Source organism: Aphelocoma coerulescens, chromosome 3 (assembly GCF_041296385.1).
Source record: "Aphelocoma coerulescens isolate FSJ_1873_10779 chromosome 3, UR_Acoe_1.0, whole genome shotgun sequence".
Taxonomy (NCBI): domain Eukaryota; kingdom Metazoa; phylum Chordata; class Aves; order Passeriformes; family Corvidae; genus Aphelocoma; species Aphelocoma coerulescens.
This window is the reverse complement of record NC_091016.1, coordinates 34,623,897-34,641,360: the sequence shown is the minus strand read 5'-3', so window position 1 is coordinate 34,641,360 and position 17,464 is coordinate 34,623,897. Positions and strand designations below refer to the sequence as shown.

Here is a 17,464-nt window from a genome sequence, read left to right as displayed (position 1 = left end):
ACAAGTTAGTAAGAAAGGGAGGGCTGGGAAATCTGTTAATGATTGATTTTTATCTGGTTTGGATGTAGCAGAGAAATTGAGTGATAGTTTGGAAGTGGGTTGGCTGTCTCTTAATTCCTCATCAACAGACCTTTAGATTGATAATCTCTTCTGTACTATAATTCTGACAAATCTTGTTTGAACTCCCAGTGAAATAGCCAAAGACTAATTTGACCATAACTACTGAATTTACCTCCCATATTTAGACAGACCTTCCTGTGGGCTTTTACCTTAAGTTTGGAGGACTCACATGAGATTGTTTTGTTGTTGCTGTCCTATGGAGTGCTGTTTCATGGACTGTGGATTTCAGCACTGAGGTGTGCTAATTTGCAAGAATGAAGTAAATTGGACTATCTAGTTATACTTGCTAATACTTTGACCTCACTTCCCTTTAGTAAAATGACCTCAAGTATCAAGTTTGCATTATAACTCTCCCAAACAGCAAACAAAAGAGAACGTAGCATCAAGTGTATAGTTGTCTTCCCTTTCTCTCCTCAAGCCTGTCAAAAAAAAAGATTAAACAGAGGTAGCTGTATCTCATTACCCACATCTCTGCTCTATACTGCAGTGGCTCGAAAACAAAGAGCACACAAATAGAATCAAGCAGTAGCATTAGGTAATTACAAAATTTGTTCAGTAACAAAGGCAAGAGGCCTTTAATCAAAACTCCAGCGCTGCCTGTAAGTGGATCTTCATTAGTGCGTAAGTGCATCCCTAAATCACAGCCATATTTGGGGGATGAGGTTTGCTTGTCCCTTTCCAGGGACAGCCTGTCCTCTTCCCTGGGCATCTTGCAGCTAGCCGTACCTGTATGCAGGGATATCACTGTGTGCAGCAAGTCGCTGGTGGTGTCTTTAGGCTAATTGTGTCCTTACTTGACTCCACCTACTCTGAGAAGTTTGACATACCCTGTTTCCCAAAGTAAATAGCATTTGGGGCTTGGTTGTTTTGTTCATACTGTTTCATCCCCACAGAGGAATGAATAGAGCCATTTTGTAATCTTGATTCTCAGTTTACTTCCTTCAATCTTCTCTTAAACCTCATCACAGTAAGTGTTAGTGTTTCAAGTTCTCTTTCAAGCACATGCCATCCAAATCATGGTGGTATGTGAAATGTCATGTTAGGCAACTGTTGATATTGTCAGAGGGATTGTATATTAAGCTGGGGTGGGGAAGGTAGCACAGTGTGTTTTGCAGAGCTGTGCATTTTTAAAATCATTGTGATCCCTGGCGTATCACTTGTACTTGCAGAAGAGGGCAGGGTCCTTCGTCTTCAGATGGGGTGCTTTTCCAGATGTTCCACCCAACCTGAGTTCATGTCAGGCAAGTCAGTTCATTGCTGCAGATCTGTTGAAGGTCTCAAAGAGGATCTTTATTTATTTGAATGTTTCATTAGTTTCATTAAATCTGAAACTCTTTGAAGGTATACTGCATTTTGCTAATCAGAAAATTAGTTACTTTAAAACCTTCTCTGGGGGAAAAGAAAATGTAACCATTCTAAAGCTGTGCCTTTTTCTCCCCCTTACTTCAGGTTACACTAACAACTACCTTTCCTGCCATTTAAAGCAAACACCATCATTTAAATGATTAGTATCTATTTTAATCACATAATACTGTGACAATCCTTTTAATTTTTTTTAATGTAAATAGAGAGGTACATGTTTGTGATTAAAATTTTGCACCGTAAATTACCTAAATCACCTAAATATGCCACCCCACTAGAAAATCACATGCATGTGCAATATGATAACAAAGTTCGTAGAAACAGGGTTATCACATATGATATTTTGCCCTAAGAATTCTCCAGCCCTAAGCCATTGGTGGCTGAGGAAATTTGATTGATGTGTAATCCTGAATGAATTTTTCTTTCATGTACTTGTCCAGCCTACCCTTTGCATACATATTGCAACAGGGAATTTCATACCTCCACTACATCTTGCATTAAGAGGTACCTCCTTTTAGTTTTGAAACTAGCTCTTCCTGTTAGCTGGGTGTAATGCTGGCCACTACATTTGTATTGGAAAAGACAGCAACTAGTCAGTGCTTATTCACATTTTCAACATCACTCATCATGTTATAGTAATCAGTCTCCTGTCCTCATTTTCTGGCTTCCAGACTGAGTTGTGCTGCAGACAACTTTCTACTTCTTTCCTCATAATCCCATACTTCTTTTTGGTTTGGCTTTCTATTCTGTGCTGAGTTGACATTTCAACTGAACTTTAGTCATAACCCTGAGAGCAGCTGAATGTTCAGCTTGGTGTCCATTTTGTATTTTTAGTTAGGTTTTTTTTTTTCTGCCCATATCACTTCATACTCATCTGTGTTAAATCTCCTCTTTCTTACTGTCATCCAGTTCCTCTGCTTCAAAGCCCTTTCATTACTCTTCCTGGTTGGAGCTTGTTTTGGCTACCCTCAATAACATGTCATCCCTGAACTGCCACCTGGCAGCTTGCCTGTTTGTCAGGTTATTTACGAACATTTTAAACAACACAAGTCACTACTGAGCCCTCCTGCTGACTTAACCCCACTCTTAGAGCTAATTATTTACTTAGGCTTCTTAGTGACTCTTTCTAAGAGCTGCCACAGATTTGGGAGACAGGGCTACCCCTAACTGCAAAGGAATCAGTACAGCTTTTGCACAGCGCCTGTGCACACATACACGCTGGGAGAGAGGTTCTGAAATAAACCCATTTGCCTAAAAGTTAGGGAAGCCCTCACAGGAAAAAACTCTAGCTTTCATCATATCTTTGTAATTTCCATGGCCACCTCCTTTGACTTTTTTTTATCTGAGTGAAAAACCTTAGTTTTGCTCTGCTTAAAGCCAGTGGTGATGATTCTGCAGGTATAGGTGGCTCTTGAGCTACTGTTTGCTAATGTTAAATGGTCATTGAGTTGTGATGTCCATCAGCAGTACGACAGAGAGCACAGTGCTTGAGATGACCTTCACTGACTCCCACAAGGGATGATCAGGCTTTGTGCAGCCTTATGAGAAAATAAAGGAAAGTTTAAAAAAGAGTAAGTAGAGCTACATTCAGGAGTATCCTGTGCACTCACCGAATGAAAACAGTTTAAACTGCGGTGATTTGTGCTGGAGGGCTTTTGTCCTGCAAGAGCTAACTACCCTTGCGTAACAGGCAATTGTTTTACAGTAAATCGGTAGCAAATCAAATGGTGAGTAGCTTTTGCTAGAAAATTTTGCTAAGCAAAACCTGAGAGCAGGTTACTGGTTGTTTTTTTTTTTTTCCCCCCTTTTCAACATATAAGAACAGAAAAATCTGCTCAGAGTTTTCTGAAAAGTCAAGTGGTGGAAAAACCAAGGGCAATAGGAACAAGTACCAGTAGGTCTTTCTTTGTACAATGTATTTTAAATGGCATTGGCGTTGGGTAGTAGAAGAACCGGTTTCTAGTATTACTGGACCTTTCCTGACACATGCATTTTGCATTAGATTTTAAAATTCTAACTGAAGGAGATGGGCAGAGTACAAAAATATTTTCTAACCTAAGAAGTGGTGGTAAAGCTTCCATATTTTCTGCTGTACCCAGTGAAGATAGGCAAGTTTCCATCACCTTTTGGTATTTTGACAATTATTTTCCTTGTGTTGATTTGTTCACCTTCTTCTCCTACCCGCTAAGCAAGATTAGTAAACTTACTGTGAAACTACCAGAAATTCTAGAGCCTTTTCTCTAATACAAATTCCTAGCCTAAAAAAAAAGTATAAGCCAACTGGCTGATGGAATCGTAAATTTTACACTGTGGGTACTGCCCAAGAAGAGAGTCATAAATACACATGTCCAAAACTATAAAGATTAATAGATTCCTGCACTGGACCTTTGAGGGAAAAAAGGTCATATCTCTAAACTTAGACTAAAAGGCCTTTGTCAGATGTTTTCAGTGGTATTAAGCAACTCCTGCTTTCCAGTAAAGCTGGAAGCTGGGAGAGCGAACAACCTTTGAAATTTGCTGCAACTGGAAATGGCCTCATGTTTTCCATTATAAATATTTTTCTTTTGTTTCTTGTATTTAAAAAAAGTTCAGTTGCGGGCTGAGGTTTTCCATGTGAGATAGCTGTTTCAAATAAGTCCTGTTTTGAAGCTTCCTTAGGACTAACATATTTGTCTTACTGATTCAGTTTCCATCCTTCAAGAGGCATCAATATTTTTTTCTGTGACAGTGTCAAGTTGTACCTTCCTTCAGCACCTCAGGTTTACAGAACTTTATATGAACTTACTCTTTTGAGTATGCACCTGTGTGCACTAATGGTAAAGAAAGTAGATTGCTAGTATTATATTGGCACTCCTGGGATTGTGGTTAAGAAGGCATTTGTAGAAGCTCTCAGAACAGTGGTTTTGACAAATGATTTACCTAATGGGATGAAGTTTCCTATGCTTGTTCTTATTCAGGAAGTGTCTGAGGAAAAATTTTTCTTCTCCCTGAATGGCATGTGCAGTGTGAGTTTAATCAGTTGATTTTCAGGTTTTTATTTAAGCTTTCAGGTTAATCAGTGGGGTTGGTTTGGGGGGGGAGTTTCTTGGAATTGCTGTCATTTTCTGCATAGACAGAGCTTAAGGTCTTGGTTCTATTCCTGCTGGTTACCTCTGCCAAGGACTTCAGTTCCTCCCTAGATGCTTTGTGTGGTGGGAGATTTGGGTTATTTTTTAACCTGGTTTCTTAAGAATTTTGTTTGCTATAAAATTAATATGATCATATTGTCTGTACATACAGGTATCTGTCATTTTTGTCCTACTAACTCTTTTGAGCCTGCTGGTCAATTAAAAAAAAATGACAGAAAGATAGAAGTCTTGAAAATAGGAAATTCCCATAGTTTCGTGAATATAATCACTAAGAAGAGGCAGATGCTGTTTACTGCCACCTGAAGGAAAGGCTGAAGCCCCTCTGTATTCAGTGCAGAATACAGTGCTGAAGCTCACTGTGTTCAGTGACCAGAGAGTCAGTATGGGAGAAATAAGTTACAAATATTATAATCTTAGGAAGTGCTTCAATCAGAATTCATGCTTTATTAAACATCAGGGGAAAAAAGCCTCTCTTCAGTCAAGATTCCTTTCCTGAATTCATTCTCTGATGTCTTGCAAGGCATGAACAGCATTTGAAGCTTTTCATTTGGCAAAGGCATTTAGGACATCTTTCCAGTGGGGTTCCTCTGGTGTTTATAAGGACTGAACTCATGCTGTGCTGTGGCTTTAACACAACCCGTGTTAAAAGTCAGTCCAATGCATTGTAGAAGTCCACTGGAAATCAGACTTTGTTACTGGCTACTTGTGAACTTCCTTCTTGCTTGTCCTGTGAACAGTCCTGATTGATGCAAATACAGATAGGTAAACATTGACTGGCAGGTAGTCAGGAATAAAAGAAATACAGAGATTACATCCATGGAATATCATAGCTGATGTTTACATACATAAAACTCATAAAGAAGTAATTCATCAACCTTTATTAGGTCACGTCCATATATTGGTATGACATTAGCATTGGTAACGTTGTGTTGTTATAGCACATGTGCAGAAAAGGATCAAATTACTGTAGATGTGTGAACCAAAACTCAAATTGTGATTCTTTTGGGGGTTTGGGGAAAAAAAGTGTTGATTTAATATTATGCATTTTGTGTATGAACTTACATATGAGGTGCAGGTGGTTATAGGGGTAAAAAGGCAATACCTCATTTTATCAAGGAGACATTCAGATAAGGATTTAAGTGTCCAAGGATTTCTGTAATAAATTGTAGTAACTGAAATAAATAAATAAATAGTGTATTGTATCCAGGATCTACAAATGCCAAGTTTGAACCAGCAAAAAAGAAAAAGGATGAAATAAGAGAAGTTTCTGGATTAGCTGTCCTTTGTGAAGTCAGAGTTAGATTAATAATATTAAAACCTCTCATCTTACTATTGCTTTTTTTTAGATTGAAAACAATATATTAGGTACAGTAGATCCAAATCATATGGTTTTAAGTACATTATTGTTTTAAACCAAGGTGGATAAGAATTTACCTCAGTAAAAGAAGATCAAATCTCATTCCCTCATTTGTGTCAAAACAGCTGATTTTTTAAAACCCCTCTGCCTGATTCTTAATCTGAAGTGAAAGGTAAAAAATCTGAAAGTGTGAGATGATATCTTTGCTGTCAGTGTAACCCCTGCAATTTTTAAAGAAATTTAAAATGATGAGTATCCAAAGAAACACTAACTATAGTACTAGTTACTAAAGGAAAAGCCTTCAGTCATTTGCAAGAAGGAAGCCAAATGAACACAGGCTATACACAGGAAAGTTGAGATTTAAATTCACAACTGTATTTTTTTGGGTTTGTAGGGCCAGGTTTTTTTCTTTTTACTCCAACTTCAGCAGATCTAAAATCCTCATAAGCTAGCACATTCATTATAATTCACTTTAAAACATCCAATGATGGCCTGTGTTTTGAAGACAGGAAATAGTAGAAAAAGCAAAGAGCATATGATTTCTGAGAGCTTCTGTCTTCATAACAAAATAATAACCTAAGCATGCAGGAACCCCAAATCAGCTATTTCTGCCCCAGGTAAACTAGAATTCTAAAATACTATTTATAGATTTAAATAATATGGAAGGTTTCATTTTTTCCATTCTTTAGTCAATTCAAAAATAACTTTTCATGAGTGACAGATCTTTGCAATAAAAAAGCTTGTGAAATTGTCTCGGTCTGAAATCATGTACTTCTGTGGTTACAGATCGATAGCACAGACAGTGTGCAACATCTTCTTTAAATTTTGTAAAATGAGGAAACAGTTAACCTGCCTAGCATCCAAAGGATTTTACTGACACTGTGATGTTATTAGTTGATGGAAGGCAGAACTTTGGATTAACTGAAATGACCCAACAGTAAACTTCGCCTTGAAAGATGCTGAGGACCTGCTTGAGAAATTCTGGTCATTCTCAGCTTCTGAAGCAGTTGTGAGTTCGGCTCAGTTTTTGTTAGTGTAGAGTAGTATTCATTCCCTGACATAAATTGTATCAGGGATTGTATATTAATGTATTTGAAGCATAGAAGTACTATACACAAATTGTATTATGTGTTCTTAAAACACTTTGCATTTTTAGGGTAAAAGGTATTTTAACAAGACATGTAGTACTGCTTCAAGGCTTTTATTTTTGGTAATTGTCTGATCTTTTTTACATACCTGTATGACTCAAGAGCCTTAATATAATTTCCAAAAAGGGAAGACTTTATTTAGGAAGCAGTTCTAGATGTAGAATCCTAATATTTCGGTCTTACTAAAAGACAGAACAGAAATTATTTAAAAGCTGACAATCTTTCTGAAAATGCCATTCTTCAACTAAAGAGGCGGGTTTATCAAAGCATCTGATATTTATTCGTAAATACATCTATTTGCAGATGCCATTTAGGCCATCCCATTATTTACCACTCAACATCTTAAATGTTAAGTAATAATCAAATCCTTAAAAGGTGATAAGGTATACTTATGTAAAGATGGAATTTTTGTCTTTCAATGGCCATGTAAGTATTTGCAGCTTCTGAGGGAAAGAGGGACAGCTTTAAAGAAGGTTTAGGGGGTGGAAGTGTCTATGTGTGACTCAGGGCCTGACTGATGTCTGGATGTGCCCTATGCACGTTCATTATCTCTTCTGGGAAAAGCAGAGTCTTTGTGAAAAGGATTTTTTGCTCCAGTCTTTGCCTTGCAGCACATGCTATAATGAATGCGCTCCATGACCAAAATCCAGGCATCAGTGTAAACAAAATCCTGGGAATATCTGTATTCACCTTCTGACCAACTTAAACACTGCTGTATGTTACAAATTAGGAGATTTCCAGTTTCTTGTGTATGTATGGGGTCGCTGCTTCAATTTTTTCAGTTTTAAACCTGTGGGTTTGTTTTCTGCCTTTTCTGTTTTAAAAGTAGACCTGTGTCTGCCTTTTTACAGAAGGAACCGTTGTTACTTCTGTTGTAAGACCAGAATTTCAAAGTGCCCGTGTTTTCTTCTGAGAATTTTTCTATCTTTCCACTTAACAAAGGCTGCCCTTGTGCAATGGGATCTATAGCTCTGCTTGGCTCTGTTTTGAAGAGAATGTATTAAGATGAATTTTGAATTATTTGTGTTCATAGGAACAAAACAGACTTACACAAATTCCTGTGGTAAAGACTCTGAAAGGGGCTGTAAAAACTGTCTGAGCAGATTGATATCACCTTGTTAAACGAGTAAGGGTTTAACATGGTTCATATTAGCTTGTCAAGCCACAGTGGCTGTGTTTACATGAAAAACTGATGTTCTCTTGCCTTGTGTCCACATGTGTATTTGGCTTACATAAAACCAGAGTGCACTCGGCTTCTTGGAGCATTTAGCAGGAGCACCAGACCAGACTTGTAGCATTCCACATCATTTGTGAACATAAGATAAAGCCAATTTCAAGATCTGAGCAAGAATGCCCTTTAATCATGCTGCATACACATGGAAATCAGTGTCAGAAGCCAGATATATGAAAGAAAAACATTTTTCTCCTTTAACTTTCTGTCTCCCTCAGGCATTCTTATCAATGACCCAAATGCTCAGCTTCACATCCAGAAGTTTTCCAGCATGTTGCTCTCACTTCGTTTCTGAAATTTTTCTGCAAGTTTTCTTGCCCTCTCACTATGTATTTCTTGTTCTTCATGTAAGCTAATTAAATGTGATGCTGATGATGCAGAGGACAGGATGTTTCACACAAAATGTTTCTCCAGATAGATGAGATTGACAAATGAGGATTACTGTCTGGCCTAAGGAGAATGGGAAAAAATTACATGAGACAAGTTTACAGCACAGCAGTGTTTTAGCGCGGAGGCAAAAAATAAATGCTCTACAAAATGGCTATGTCAATGGAAGTGTTAGGCATTAAGCAATATAGGAAAAGATTAACAAGAAGAGATAATTACTGTAATTTGGCAAGTAGATTAGGGGACATAAATAAAATAAGGAACAATACGAGCAAGTGCAATCACAAAACATAAAAAGCTGCAAGTTATAGGAAATGAGTGTTGTTCTTCAGAAAAAAGGAAGAACAGTAGGCAGGGAAGGCAATAGAGTCATGCAGGTTTTGAGAGTCGGTTTCCTGCTTTGTGATAGATATTGCTGGTTAGCTGGGTTTAGTACAAGTACTGGAAAATTACCTGCCTTGTGAACAGTCACAGTATAGTAAGCTGGATGTTACTGAATGCATGCTGGAATAGTGATCAGAAATTACAGATAAATAAGGCATATATTTGTACATGTAGCTGATACCGTCTTAGAGCAGTTATTAATTTATTTTATCCACTTCATTGATGGATAATAAGAGAAGATGTACATGGGTTTGTGATAAATATTCTGTTCAATTGAATTGTTTGGGAGATTTTCATCACTAAAGCAGAGTGGATTATAAAAGAGTAGATCAGTATCTTAGATGCTGTCAAGCACTGTGTAACATACCACCCAGGCTTCAGTGCAGAGAGGAATTTCCAGGGATCCTTACAATCAATAAATCCTAGGTTCTTTTTTAAATTTATTGGGTCCTATTGTTTCAGAGGAGAATACTGCTCACAGCATACTAGCACTCCAGTATTCTCTTTCTTTTTCTTCATTATGCAAAAGTTTATAATTCCTAGTTCCTGTCCTCATGCTATGCCATTTTTAGTTCCTCTGACACAGCTCTTCCAAGTCATCACATTTTTCCCTCAAAGTAGAAGAGCCAATGCCTAGTATTATTTTACTTGCTATTTAGAAGCCCCTTAGTATATTCACAGTTCAGGTGGTTATAAATATATAGCAAAACAGGTAATGCCATTAAAATTGCCTTTCTGAAGAATAGGAATTTGAAAAATAAATTTCATATAGCAGATTCAACTTGCCTCCTTCACAGTTCATGGCAAGGAGAAATGGGGATAGTGCACGATTTAAACAAATTGCTGGGTTTATGTTGCCATCTCAAACCAGTGCAGGATGGAAAAGTTTTACAATTCAGTTACAGTTGACTTTTTCTTCAGCCAAATCTTGTTTTGTCATAGTTGTGACAAGTCTCCAGCCCCTTTCACATTTGCTTTTCTTTCTGAGATCCATACAGAAGAAAATTAAGGAGGTTAGGCTACGTGGTCTTTCTCTTGGCATCTTAATTAATTTCTTTAATCTTCATTTATACAGTTTTCAACTTCTGTGGAAATGAAAACAAAACAGGACTGCACAGTGCTCTCTTTATTTACTTATCTGCCCATGTTGCTTATCTTATCTACTTTTTCTGTTCAGTGGTGTTTGCTGCTGCTCTATTTTTCTGGGTTTCTTTCTTACAACTTTTCCTGGTTGTTTGGGAGTTTCATTTGCTGTTATTTCCTTATTGCATCTAATTCTCTGTGAAAATCTTTTCTGACGTTTCTTTACTTCTCACTCAGGTTTCTCTTAATTTGTTTCCAACCTTTAAGAAATAAGCAAAATGCTTTGGAAATTATTTAAGTCTCCTTTCTGCAATGTATGTGCTTCCTACCCTCTCATTCAATTCCTCTCTCTGCAGTGTAGCCTGAAGTACTGGACTGTGAAAGTTCTTAGGGACAGGAACCATGCCCTCCTGTTTAAACTGTGAGGCATTTGCAACTGATTCAGGGCTTCTTATATCTGTTTCCTGTAAATATTCTTTAATAAACTATTATTTAGTAAAAAAAAAATTAATATTATTAATTGGAATTAATACTAGTAAGCAGTACCTTTTGAGGGGGAGGGCGAAGGATACACCAAAGATCTTCTTTTGGTAGCGTAAGAAGAGTCTCTAAATTCAGTTCTTCTGTCATTTGTTATGGGTTCTCATTATTATCTGCCCCAACTAAGTACAGTACTTTTGCAATACACGTTGCTATTGGTGATTTTTTTGCAGAAAAAATAAGGGCGGCATCAGTTCAGTAAGTTGCATCACAAAAGCAGCATTTGTCAGAAAGTTTTAGCCTTAAAGAAAATCACATTCTTTTTATAGCCTGTGGAACTTTTCATATTTTCTTTTTGAACCTGATAGTAGTGTATTATGAGAAACAATTCTATATTAGTACTTTGAAACAGTTTGAAATATGTTGCTTTTATGCTTTTCGCTTTTGTTTCGTGTTGTCAGAATGAATAAGTGACCATAATTTTATACTGTTCTATAGAGCGATATTGTTGACACCAGTTAAGTTAACCTGTACACTTTGAAGCTTCTCTGATAATTTCTGTTGGCTAGCTTGGACTTCTCCTCAGGTTTGTGCCTTGAGGTCTGATGGAGGTGCCAGAGGGCAATCTGTTGTGCTGGGCTGCCTGCCTGCCCAGCTGTCTGCTGTTAGCCACAGGTCAGTTTACACAAGTGGGTCCTGTCACCCAGAGAGGAAAGCAGTGTGGTGCTTGTTGTAGGCAGAGTGCTTGTATGCCCTGTGGTACCACTGTGTGACTTCAAGTGTCCCATCAGCTGGGTAATAAGTGTTGCCCTCCCGTGGTGGTGTTTCTTCAGAGGATGTGAAATGTGAGGATGGTGAAGAACTCCCTTTTCCAGCACTGGCAGCCCAGGTGTTCACTTACACAACACATCAGTAGAAATCTGGCAGTCCCCTTTATGCAGAAACTTTCTGTGTGTAAAGACCCATTAAGCAAGGGAAAAATCCTTTCAGTCCTGATTTATCAAATACAGAGGAAATACTAATATTTTCAAATTTTTATGCTATCATATAGCAGTAAGAAAAACTTGATACTGCAAGAGTATCTGTTCTTTCTCCCTCCAGGTTTGAGTACTGTCAGTGAAGGGATGAAAAGAAACATATTCTAATGTAATTATAGGACTAACCATCTATTAATCTCATGCTTCTTGAGTTACTTTCTTTGAGAAGGAGTAGAATCCTGAGGACAAAGCTCTTATCCCCATAAATCTTTCAGGATTGAATCACTCTAGCTATGGTTTGCATGTAAGTCTGGTAGATTGAAGTCTGCTAGAACCTAGAATCTGTACACTTAATGCATAAGTATAACCACTTTGTCTAAAATGGCTAATACATTATAGACATCTGCTTCTTTCTTACAATTTTACCTGCAGCAAAATACAGAAGTTGGAATAACCCAAACATAATATTTATTAGCACTTACAGATGACTTCATCCCACAGTTTTTGTACTATTTTATGAATATTATTAAATTCCTGTGTACTTCAGTATAAGCATCTGAACATTATAGGTGGGCAAGCAGAGAAGCAGAATGGTTGAGATAAAATGCTAGAACATACAGAGTCAGCGGAAGAACTGAAATAAAGCTCAGTAAGTCTGACTTGCAGTTTTCTGCACATTCTGTGAAACTAGAATATATTCTGGTTTTAGTATTTGCTCTTTACAGTGATTATTTCTTATTTTTTTCCAGTCACTAGTCAGGACAAGCTCAGAGGTATTTACTCTGAACCTCTAGTAGGTCAAGGAAAAAAAGATGGTATCATCCTTTCAGCTCTAATGGACAGATGCTGAGTCTGAGTTTGACCAGGATTCTTTCTTCAGATAAGTAGATTTGGCATAGTTTTCCCTCTAGGTCTATTTGTGATTGTTTGGGTTTTTTTCCTGTATACTGAATAATATAGATGCCTCAGATTGTATCTCTTAGCTGAAAGCATACATTTCTGTTTTACTAGTCTTGAAGTACAAGTCATTCTAAGTAAAAGTTGTTTCTTTAAAAATATAATGGAAATTTTTTTGGACACACTTCCCTTTGTGATAGATTTGAGTGGACAAGCAATATGTTAATTATGTTTGCCTTAAATGGGCTATTACAAGAAAGGGAAGAAAATACTGTCTCCAACCTAGACTGTCCAATTTTTCAGTACAAATGTTCTGTTATTTTACTGCTAAGCTTTGTGTTGCTGATCGAAGCACTATGCTAAGAGTTCTGCCAAGCATCACATTGTTTGTGTGATAGGAGGGATTTGGTTACAGTCAGGCAAGTCTGAAAAAAGGTAAACTGACAGCAAATCTGGGATCATGGTTGGTAACGCAGCTTTTGTGGTCACGTGCTTTTATTTGATGTGGTTCCTTGTGTCTCTTGTGCCAAATGGTGTAATGTACTAAAGTGATGAAACTGCAAAAGAAAAAAAAGTCAACTATTTACTTCAGCAACAAAGGAGAAAGAGAACAGGGAAGGAGATCAAAGCCCTTAACATGCCTCTCAAAATACTAAAAAAGAGCAAAAAGAAGGGAATTTCTTTCCACATGCTTGAGGCTACTCTTGGATAAAGCCATCATGAGTAATAAACCCTTTAAATGCCCATGTCGGTCTGCAGTGTGCTTCAGTTTCAAAATACGGCAGGTATTACAGAGAGTTAAAAAGGGTGTATCTTGGTAAAATAAAAGGCTGTAGTCTATAAAGTCTAAAGTCTACTTCCCATCACTAGTACATAGATTTGACAATGCTTTAACACTGGCCACACTGAGAGAAAAGCTCGCAGTTACTTTAAACCCCTATAAAAGGTCTTTCCATTCAGAGGCAAGTTTTTAAATTGTTTACATTTTAAAAGTTAGGCGAATCTGTAACTCCATCATTCACAATCATTGAACTTGTCATTTCCCTATTTTCTGTGTGTTTTGCAGAAAGAATATATTGGAGTTAGAAATGTTGAGTGTAGTCAATATTATGTACCATTTTCTTCTGGTATAAAGCTCTTTAATGCTATGTCACACTGCATTCAGGATAAGTATGATTCTTCTTACAATTCTGGACCTTCTTACCCAAAAACACATTTTCTACTCTCCCTAAAAAAAATTAAGCTCCTGTTGGGTAAGGTACCTTCTTATAAGAGTGTAACTTTTCTGTAGATGTTCTTTTTTTGTGATACCTGTTTCATAGAAAAGCTTATGCAATTTTTTGAAACGGGGAATGGGAACAGGTAAGGCGGGGAGCACAAAACATAAACTGTATTATGTGTGCACAGGTCCTTAGATGTAGTAGCATAACCTGTGTTAGCACATAACTTTTTAAACTGTGATGTAGAGGTAGTCTGAAATAATCCTCCTTTTTCAGACTTAGCTCAAAAGTTTCCCAGCAATCTAGAGAAACCTGCATTTTTTTCTCTTTGGAGAAAGAGGGAAGCAAAGTGAATTGCAGGGAAGAGATGATGTGAAAGAAAGAATTTAGGGGAACTAGGCAGGCCCAAGAGTTGTAGGGAAGGGGGTAGAGATGGGAGTAAGAGCATCACTCTACATGCCTGTAAGTGTGCCTTGCTAAAGCACCCAGTCTTATGAGCTTGAACCTTGGAAGTACCGTTCTTCTCTAACGAAGTGATGCTTTTAAGGAAGGGTAAATAACTGCTTCTTTGCACATAAATACTCAAGAACAAAAACAGTCACTTCTCTAAAATTGTGGATTAATGCTATGCCATTTTTTGAGGATCATTTCTTGAGAAAGGCATTTTAATTAATTATACATTATTGAAAAATGGGAAAGAATTTTGCATTTTGTGTGTCGGCCTGAATAAATAGATCCATTGAGAGACAGAGCAAGTCACTTGGAATGCATCAGTCAACAGCAGAAATGTAAACATACTCCAGCTACACTTTCTGAACTTGTATTTCAACATGTCACAGAACAAAACTTCTGTTAATGCAGGCTGACTGCTGCACTTGTTGAATTCAGTAGTAAGTTCCTTACAAAATCCAATTTAATTCACAGACCATGGATCAGAACCATGTTGTGTCTGACTCTGGAAACCCAGGAGGACAGGGCCTTGCTGCAAAGGAGTCTCTGCTCTGTCTTGAAATGAGATGTATGAAGTTGGTTTGCAGAGCTGAGTAGGTTTAGAGTAAGAGCAAGCAAATAAAATTCTGAGGCCAACAGGTCTCTGTTCCAGCATGTTTGTACAACCTTATCTCTGAGACAGGTAGATCTACCATGTATTTAATCTTCATCTGGTACTAGTCCAAATGATACAGCATCCCCTAAGACTGTTGCTTCGTGAATTGTTAAAATTACAGAAAATACCAGACTCTTAGAATTCTAGCCCTTAAAAAGTAGCAGTTTATTGGAAAAAACTGTGTGAAAATCAAATACAATTCAATTGATTGTGCTCATACTAGCCTTACTCTGGCAGCTGTAGGGGATCAATTGTCTTTGTTTAAAAACAAATAACTTCCTCATCATACTTCTTGATGGTTTTTGTTTAACATTTTTTGTTGTCTTGATAAAATGAACATGGGGGGTTTTTGTAAGGTGTGCAAAACACTGATACTGAGAAGGAAAGCTCGATTGCAGACAGAGGTGTTTAAGATCTATGCTCCAAGAGGTCCAACTATCTGGAAAGCAGATCTGATGTACAGCAATATTTAGCTTGTGCTGGTGAAATACTCTGGCAAATGAAATGCCCTTGACTCCAAAAGGCTTCTTACAGCACTTTGGCATTTTTTCTCTTGCTTGGACTATGAGGTACCTCAAAAAGCAGCCTTAGATATTGAGCTGCATGATGACATTCCCTTGCCTAATTGTCTCCATTTTGAACCTTTTCAGGTCCTTCTTTGACATTGTGTAAGTCTCTTCTTTCTTCATTTACAGGTTTATTGTAAGTCAAATGAATTATTACAGCCTCTTGCCTGGTCTCAGGGTTGTGAGGTACTGCAAATATGTTCCTTTAACATGACAGAGACATTGTAGTACAGCATAGTCGAATCAAACTCTGAGCAATAGCTTCTTTACGTGTTTAAAAATAAAAGGTAAATATCAGTTTAATAAAGCAGATTAATCTTAATTACTAAATGTTTATAGACAGTTTTGAGATGGTCAGAGGCAAGGTCCTGTGCAAATGCAGTATTTTATTAAAATATTTAATAAGCAGACACAATAGAGGGAACAAAGAAGCCTGTCCACTCTTAATTCTCCCTACCCATAATTGTTTCTACAGAACATAAATTACATATTGTGTAGCTTTATTCTGTTTTCAGAGGATAATTATACTAGAAATTCCAGCCTTCTTTCTGTGGAGGGACCTCTTTCTCAGAAACCACACCTTTTAGCAATCTGTTTTTCATTTGAAAAGGGCTGGATTTCCGTTTATGTCAACACATTTTTACGGGATGGCTACTTTCGAGAGATGGATACAGGTAAAATGGGAAACCCTTGCTCACAAATCATAATAATTCAATCTGGAAGATATATTATAAGCTGATGATGTAGGAGTGGAAGATTTTTTTTGCATGTGTAGTCTGTTAGAGATGCCTCTTAATTCCATACCTGCTATTGTAACTGAGAGAGAAGCCTGTAATTCCTGTAGCAGTCATCTGAGCATTTTCAGTGGTATGTCCATACTGCAAGGGAACTTGGACTTGGTGTCAGATGAGGCAAGGCAGGATGCAAAATGGACAGTACCAGTTGCTCTGTGTATGAGATTGGAGGCTTTTGTGGATAAATTTACATAATATTTAAGGACTTTAATAAACGGAAAGTCAAGATCTTAAAATAAGGTTCACAACCCACTTGTAACATACGAGGAGGGACAAGTCTTCCATTCTCCAATGTTAGAAATGAATGGACCCCCTATGTTTTCAATTTTGTAAGAACAAACTACTGTTTCAGAAATGTTCCAACTTTCTAATCATCTCATAGTCACACTTCACTGCTTTCAACCATCCACAAGTTGCAAAATTATATTCTCATGTGAGTAATTTTAGTAAGGGGGTAGCAGCAAGAAAACTGAATTCTGTTTAAAAAATCCCATTGAAGTCTTACTTCTGCTGGAAAAGTTTGTTTGTGTTTTTATGTAGCTGTGGTGTACTCAAGGCTTCTTTTTTCATCATTGCATATGCAAAATCCAGACCTGCAGAGCTGTTCCATGTGGTGAACAGTCTGCTAAACCCAGACTGTTTTGCCTGAGTAGCAGATTTCCATATACCTCATTATGAGTTTGGGATTTTTTTGATTTATGTAGGCTCTGTTCCTTCAAAGGGATGTATGACTGTAGACTTTATACCTACCAAAGTGATTTCTTATCAAGTACTGAGGAAAATAAAAGGCCAGATCCCGTTGGAGAGTAAGAGCCTTATTTTGCAGAGAACTTATTTTTCTAGCCAGTGTAATTTGTCATGGAAACAGCATGTAAACAGGAGGCCACACAAAGTAACGTAGCTCTTGAAGCTTTTTAATGGTGTCCAAGATGGTTCTGGATTGTTAGTGAATGATGTAATCCACAGTGTGTAATGCAAACTTTGATTTAGTAAGGGACTATAAAGAAAGATTTAGGTCAGTACTGCTAGAAGGAAGTAGCATGGACTTTACCTAGTTGTTGCCTTATACAGCCTGATTTAAATAAGTGTTAGATCTTTCCACACCAAAGAAGCCATTATCCTGAGTAATAGCAGGTGTGCTTCAGTCTTCTGCCCTTTGATAAAGGCAAATGGTTAAGCTGCCTAAATACGTCTCTGAAGTTACCTTATTTCTGTGGATTCCTAC

At 37.4% G+C, this 17,464-nt stretch overlaps 1 protein-coding gene across 3 annotated transcripts in view; it reads left to right on the top strand.

Moving 5' to 3' along the window:
* BABAM2 (BRISC and BRCA1 A complex member 2) overlaps window positions 1-17,464 on the top strand; it is a 161,941-nt gene that overhangs the window by 106,486 nt on the left and 37,991 nt on the right. The gene's annotated exons all lie outside the window — the stretch shown is intronic.